Genomic DNA, 7404 nt, shown 5'->3' on the forward strand with positions numbered 1-7404 from the left:
CCTGTGGGCGTTGGCTCTAGAACTACTTACCCTGTAAGTGACTTGCTTGTAGACTCTCCCGAAGTATCCTAAAACTCTAAATTTCCAATCGCGACTTGCTCCATTGAAGTCGATTGGGATCCGCGGCTGTGTTCTCACACTGCATGCGTCTCCCGTGGGTCCTTTACTTACCTGCCTTGGTTGGATTAGTGAGGCCCCAGCACTTCTGAAGGCCCTAGGCCTTGTCCCCTTGCAAGTCGTTATCCCCAAGTCTCTTTTTTAGAATATGGTCTGGTACGCCCCTAGGGCCCCAGCCATATTTGTGCTTAACTTGCTGTGAAATGTTGATTTGTGCATATGTCCTTGACTTCTAATCTCATAAAGAGATTAATAGAGTGTGTCCAGTAATAAATACATATATATACCTGTGGGGTGTCCTTTCAGTTAGTAATTCAAGAGATTATAAGGAAAAACAAGCTGCTTTACATTCCTCTAAAGACTTAGCCTGAAGGCTGCTCTCCACAGCTACCACTAGGATAGCTTTCTTTAAAAGGTTCTCTTAAACCCATCTACCATAAGAGTCGAATTGTTCTGGTGCAAGGTGTCCACTTTAACTAGTGAACAGCATATGCCAGGCCAACTTCTCACAAAGTAACACAAGATCAGGGTTAAACCACATTCAGGTGCCCCAGGGTGTGTGGGCTACAATGTGTTTCCTTTCACTCTCCCCAGGTATAAGCTGTAGGTACAATGATAGCAAGGCTGGTAGAGGATAGTCGTCTATAGGATATTCGTATAGCTGCCCTGGTGCGCGTCAGAGTTGCTGTCCCGCAAACTACAAGCTGATCCTTTAATTTCCAGTAAGCGAATGCATCCCACAGTGTGTTGTGGCCTGAGCCTGGGGCGTCGTTCTGGCTTGTGTGCACATTATACACAACTTCTGGGAGTGCACTCCCAGTTGCAGCAGGGATCTCGTTGAGGTAAAACCGCTGAATGAGAATAGGGCTTTATCTAGCACCACGCCACCACAAATGTTTCTTGTTCTGGGGTGAAACTTCTGAGTACAGTTACAGTTTTCTTCAGCTCCAAGCAGTCACTGCACTTCCTAATTGGGTCAGTTTGTTGTAGTCACTGTTCTGCCATTTCCTGCAAACCTCCAGTGTCCTCTGTGGACCAATCAGAGGGAGCATGAAACGCCCTGTGGCAAGCAGATTCAGAGGAGCAGATTGCATCTGGAGCAGTGTAATTTTGATCCAATTTGAGATATTACAGGGCTGTGTCATAATAATGAGTAGTCAACACTCTAATATATTTTGTTTGATTAATGCTACTAAGGAGAGTGGAGTAGTGCATACTTAAATTACTCCACCTGGAGAATTGCATCTAGAAGGTGATTAATAAAGGTCTATGTAACATTTATATTAATGTTACAGGGGAATTGAACATAAAATATGTCCCATTGTGAGGTTAATCAAATATAATGTGTATGTGTAAACAAATGTTTAAACATTTATTTATACGTGTAACAAGAACTTTTCTATGCAGTTGCATTTAGAGTGACATCTTTGTCATTCTTTACACTTATACATATCTTAAGAAGCTGCATGTGTTGTGCACACATTTTGAAACCTTGTGCACTGCTAAAGTTGACCAGAGTGGGCCTCAAGAAACAGTTTGGTTCTTGCTCATGTTTAAATCTAACATGTAATTTGTATTTTACTTTCAAAGTAGTATGCATTAGCTTGTTTCCACTGCAGGTATGGACAAGGCCTTATTAGTTAGCATAGAAGTTTTTTTTTCATTAGATAGCAAGGCATGAGAAGGAGAAGAGCAGCAACTAGCAAGAAAGTGAGTTCTCATTGAAGAGGAGAGGAATGATAGAGGGCAAACGAAGTTGCAATTTATCGATGTGTGAAAGCGGTGCAAGTACCCAGTTGTGCCGGAGCCATGGAAATTTACTATCAAGAGTCACGGGGGATTATCTACCCTGAATTCAATTTATATTTTATGCTGAAACATAGTGAGGGACAGGGGAGACAACTTAGGTCTTCACGGGGAGCAGATCTATGTGTCTGCTTGTGTGGCTTTATGCTACTTGACCCATGGTTGGAGTGGCTTCTACTGTGACTTCGACGACAGCTGACATTTCAGATTCCACCTTTAATAAATGCTTAGTTCAGGGTTACCCTTTTAAGGTAGTGTAGAGAGAGATGGTTCTTCAAAGTAAGCATGAGCAAACTATTTGATGCAATTCAATATTTAATTCTTTTGCTGATTATTTGCTTTGACATCATAGAGTCAGTTGTCTGCTTTGTATATAGGGTAAATCTGTGCAGGAGATTTTGACTCATTTTGTTCGTTCTATACGATTATGTTCAGATTGGTCTAAATCTACTTGTTTCTAAATTTATAATTAAACCCTACTAAACACAGATTAATTACATCATCCAGTGGATCATTGTGTGATCACATTGGTTACACTGCATTGAGATGTTAACAAGCTATTGTTTTCTCCTTCTCTCATGCTGCTTTTAAGACCATCGATCTGGAGATAAATGCTGAGTGGGCCCAAGCTCCATCACATCCTCTGGAGACATTGATGGAGACCAACATCAAATTCCTCCTGCACATCTCTTCAAGGAGCACCTCTTTTAGGATACCTTTAGTACCGCTTTCCAGCCGTCAGTGCAGAACTTCCCTGTTTCGGTCTCTGAACAAGTTGGCAGTTAAGGGACCCAAACCTAGAGTTGAGAACTTGTTAATGTGAACTCCTGGGAAACGATTGGAGGGGCTCTGTCCCACACTAAGTTTTCAGCTTGAGGCTGATGATTCTACAGGCTGAGCTCGGAGACCAAACTTTAGATGGTTCCTGTTTGCGTGTTTCCCTCACAGGCTGGTCAAGCTGCAGGTTTTGGCTTCTAATTTCAGCAGGAAGGCAGGGTATTTCTTGGCGCAGAGACCAAAACAAAAAGGCACAAAAGATGGGGAGGTATCCCCGCTCAGCTTACATTACAACCCGTTTGGGGTAACACCTGGGGAACGAGGGAGCAAAAGTAACGAACGACAGTTCCTATACTCCACAGGGCTCTCCGTCTACTTTCAAGACCATAGTCTAGTTCACGTCAGCGGATCTCAGGAATGCTTCGGAAGAGTCCTACAGTCATACTGCTGCCTGGCAAGCTCCCACCAACATTCAGCTTGTATACTCTTAGACCCGGCCCTCGTAACATAGCTAGACCTGACCCCTGCACCTCACACCAGCCCCCACACCCACGGCCTAGCCAATCCTCCCCACCAGAACCACACGCACCCACCCCGGACTTCCCCGTCCATGGCCTTCCTCCCTTCGGCCACACCGGGCCCGCGTGCCCACTTCATGCACCAAGATGGCCGCCCGGCCCCAGCGCGACCCTGGCCTAGAGGCGCCACTCCGGCTGGAGGACATCACGCTCCCCTTGGGATGAGAGAGGGAGGAGCAGCTTCTATCACACCTCTGCGCTTCCCTGGGACGGGGGGTTTCGATCGACCTGCCGGCCTCCCCGAGGGCTGGCTCCATGCCTGCTGGGTGTCTGGGACTCCTCCCACCCGGCCCTGGAAGGATCAAAAGACAATGGCAGGAAACCCCCAACAAGCAACCCCCCAGGTGACAAGACCCCTGCCTGCACAGACTCCGGACATCAAAGAGGAGTCGCCCTATAACAAGGGGTGCTCTGGGACTGTCCGGCAGATTCGCCTTGGAACACCTGAGCCCTGCTGAGTGACTCGCGGCTCCCTGAAGATCGTAAGACCTCCGAACTTGTGCTTGAGCCCTGCTGAGTGACTCGCGGCTCCCTGAAGATCGTAAGACCTCCGAACTTGTGCTTGAGCCCTGCTGAGTGACTCACGGCTCCCTGAAGATCGTAAGACCCCCGAACTTGTGCTTGAGCCTTGCTGAGTGACTCGCGGCTCCCCGAAGATCGTAAGACCACCGAACTTGTATCCGAGCCTTGCTGAGTGACTAGCGGCTCCTGCAGACTCTCTTGGTCCCGCCGGACCCCGCGACGACAAGCGTATCCCCCAGCTCGAGGATTGTGAGCTGTGCGCCGGGTACGCTCCTGCATTTGATCCATATCCCCAAAGACTGTCCCGCTACCTCCTACTCCCCCTCCAAGACTCTGAGAGCCCACGCTCTGCTTGTATATATTTGCCATGCGGATCATAAAGATCCTGCTACTCTAACTTGATAAAGATTTGCTCGTAAGAACTCCTCGTGTTGGTGTCCTTCTGTCGTGTGGTGCCGAGTGTGCGATCCTAGATACGAGGTTCCTCCCGGAGGAATCTCCCGCCAGTGCCCGGCTACGATACCTCGAGGGTGGGTCTCAGGACAGTCAGGGCCCCCTCCGGGCCCCTCTGAGGTCGCCTTCTAACATATACCATCCACACAAGAACCAAAATTAAGCAGTGTAAGATAGCGCGCAAATTCCATGGTTATACAGCTACACATGCATGGTGTTAACATACATGTGACATCCATGTCCTACACATATGGAATGAAAGACCGGTTACCAGAGACTGGCAGAAAATGTGAAGCTGGGTAGACAAGATGGCAACGCAGAGTACAAAAATAAAAAATACCCAGGGATCCACTACATGAGGAACACATGGGGGGGTGCCACTGTCAGAAGATGTAGTTGACCAGATATTAAGGATATGAGGTCATGTGAATGGCACATGCTGCAGTGGCATAGCAAGGGCACCGGCAGCCCCAATGCAAGGAATGAAATTGACCCCCCAAAAATAACAGTTGATGGATAGAAAGCAGAACAAGGTCATACATTCACCCCAGTACAGAGATCTGGGCCTAAATCCATCGTTTTTTTGCTCGCCATGCAGTTCCAGTTTGAACCCAGCCATATGCAAATCAGTCTTGATCCTGTGCCTCATGGGAACAGTCCGGCCCGAACTGCCTAGCCAGGTCCTGCCTAGACTGGAAACAAGCATCCTAGGACCTTTTTCGGGGTTTCATCCCTCTTCAGCCAGGATAGCTTGTTTCCAGTGGTATGGAGAGCACGCGACCCACATCTGGGCATACAAGTCCCACTCGGGATGACAAATGCAAAAACAACGGTTGATGGGCAGAATGCAGAACAATGTCATACATTCACCCCAGTACAGAGATCTGGGCCTAAATCCATCGTTTTTTTCCTCACCATGCCATTCCAGTTTGAACCCAGCCATATGCAAATCAGTCTTGACTCTGTGCCTCATGGGAACAGTCCAGCACGAACTGCCAAGCCAGGTTCTCCCTAGACTGGAAACAAGCATCCTAGGACCGGTTTCGGGGTTTCACCCCTCTTCAGCCAGGATAGCTTGAGTCCAGTGGCATGGAGAGCATGGGCAAAAGAACGATGGATTCAACCCAGATCTTTTGACTGGGGGAAAAAGGTTTGCATTGTCAGCATTCCGTCCATCATTTGTTTGCTGTAACATGAAATTGACACCCCCTTTTCCCCCCAATCAGCTGGCTCGATCATAAACATACATATATACACACACACACACACACACACACATCAATGACAACTGATACCAAGGGATACCGTTGCATGCTGTAACTGGTCTGCTCAAATTTACACAGAGGATGGGTGTTGACAGTTACATATATACATCCACTAAAAAAAACGTGCTTTGTATAAAGAACTGGTGTACTTTTTTGGCTTTGTTTTTATAATTGCAGTTTTATGTATCGCGAAATCGACCCGAAGGTACTGGAGCGCTTCACATGAGCACCTGTTACATTACACAAGTTGTTTAAACACAACTATAAACAAGGTAGCGCAGAATCACACAATATAAACTCACATTTGATAAATGCGTCTCTCCAGTGCGCTTAGATCACATCCTGTTGGCTCACTGTCACATGCCCTCAGTGAGTCCGGTCGTATGGTTTGGTTTGGCCCACATATGAGAGATCCCTGCCCTCCAAACTGTGGTGCATTGTACACAAATCATACGTGGTATCCCCACGGACACAAAGCGGTCTGTATATCAGCGAACGCGCCCAAAGATAAAGCCCTTACCGCAGCTGTGGGGTAGGCGGGGGCGAGGTTCCTGACAGTCGTCTTCAGCCAGACTGCGAGGGTCCCGGTGCTCCGAGCGCCCCTGACCCCAGGAGTTCCCCGGGTCAGCAAGCTCAGCTCTCGGAGCTCCTGCAGCAGAGTGGAGGCACGGCAGCTGCTTACACACTGCGCCTCTAGAAAAAAAAAAGGCGGACCCGCAGCCTGCACCAATTACAGCTCCCCGAGGAAGCAGGAAATGAAATTACAGACAACTTGTGGTGCGGCCAGCAAGCCGCGGGGGGGTGCCCTCCACGCATTCTGCGCTTCAGAAGTTCAACAGTAAAAATAACGTGGTAATTATAAATACACTTGCGTATGTACAATTATAATATAATAATGGGCGTTATATAGCGCTTGGTGGCAGCGTTTGTGTCCCTGGGATTACATAATCAGGATTTGTCCATTCATGTAAGGCATCTAGCGGAGACGCCCCTTTTACAGACCAGGTTCTGCTTTTTTTCTTGTACTCAGATACTATAATCAGATCAATACATTGAAGGCATCCGTGACCACATATCCCAAAATGCATTAGTTAGGTGAAAGCGTGCGAACGCGTATATCTTCAGGGAAAGGATTCATCTGGTAACCTTACCCTACAACTACTATTAGAGGGTAAAAGTGAACAACAAAACACAAGTCAACATTAAAAATGCACCGACAGACCAATAAAGATAAACATAACCCAATGTCACAGCCTACACGGAGCTGCCCACTTTCCAAGGTCCACACGTGACTAGTTAGCCACGCTGTTTCCCCCCCCTAGAATTCAGGACTTCTATTCCTGATTTTTTGTTGAATTAAATTCGACTGTAGGACTACAAGTCCCAGAATTCTAAGAAACAAAACCTCAGCAGTCACACGTGTAACTGGAATTTGGCAGCTGTGCCTACGGATTTGTAGGCGGTGTCCTTGCCAGGTCTGTTGATGCAATTCTTTTTGGGAGGGAGGGGGACAAGCCAAACCAAGACCCATTTTGTGTGTGAAAAAGGCCGCTTTATTGAAACAGGTGCATATTACAAAATAACCAACTGCCTTACAAAACTAAAACCTCGCTATACATCAAATAGCTGACCCCTGACCCCTCCCCCCCACGCCCCTACAATCCCCTCAAAAGTTCCCCCACCCTGGCATTAACATAACAACCCAACATGAATAGGGGCGTCATTTACGCCCCCACCGATCGCACAGCTAGAACGCCAATTTGGCAAAGTTTGATTTCGGGTTAATCTCAGTGTTCCAAGTTTATCCAATTTTTAAACATCTCTTATAAGTTGACGTTCTTTGCTGTTATATCATCCACACACGAAATGGTATGCCAATTTTCAAG

General features: G+C 47.3%; 1 protein-coding gene across 3 annotated transcripts in view; it reads right to left on the reverse strand.

Moving 5' to 3' along the window:
• Positions 1-6246, reverse strand: part of LOC146784459 (F-actin-monooxygenase MICAL1-like) — a 356165-nt gene extending 349919 nt beyond the window's left edge. The window contains exon 1 of one of the 3 annotated variants that reach the window (XM_085633206.1): positions 6039-6246. The gene's annotated coding sequence lies outside the window, so the exon portion shown is untranslated. The remainder of the gene's footprint in view (positions 1-6038) is intronic. The other 2 variants (XM_085633205.1, XM_085633204.1) reach the window with 2 other exon arrangements.
• Positions 6247-7404: the final 1158 nt, after the last annotated feature.

Source organism: Triturus cristatus, chromosome 11 (assembly GCF_964204655.1).
Source record: "Triturus cristatus chromosome 11, aTriCri1.1, whole genome shotgun sequence".
Taxonomy (NCBI): Eukaryota; Metazoa; Chordata; class Amphibia; order Caudata; family Salamandridae; genus Triturus; species Triturus cristatus.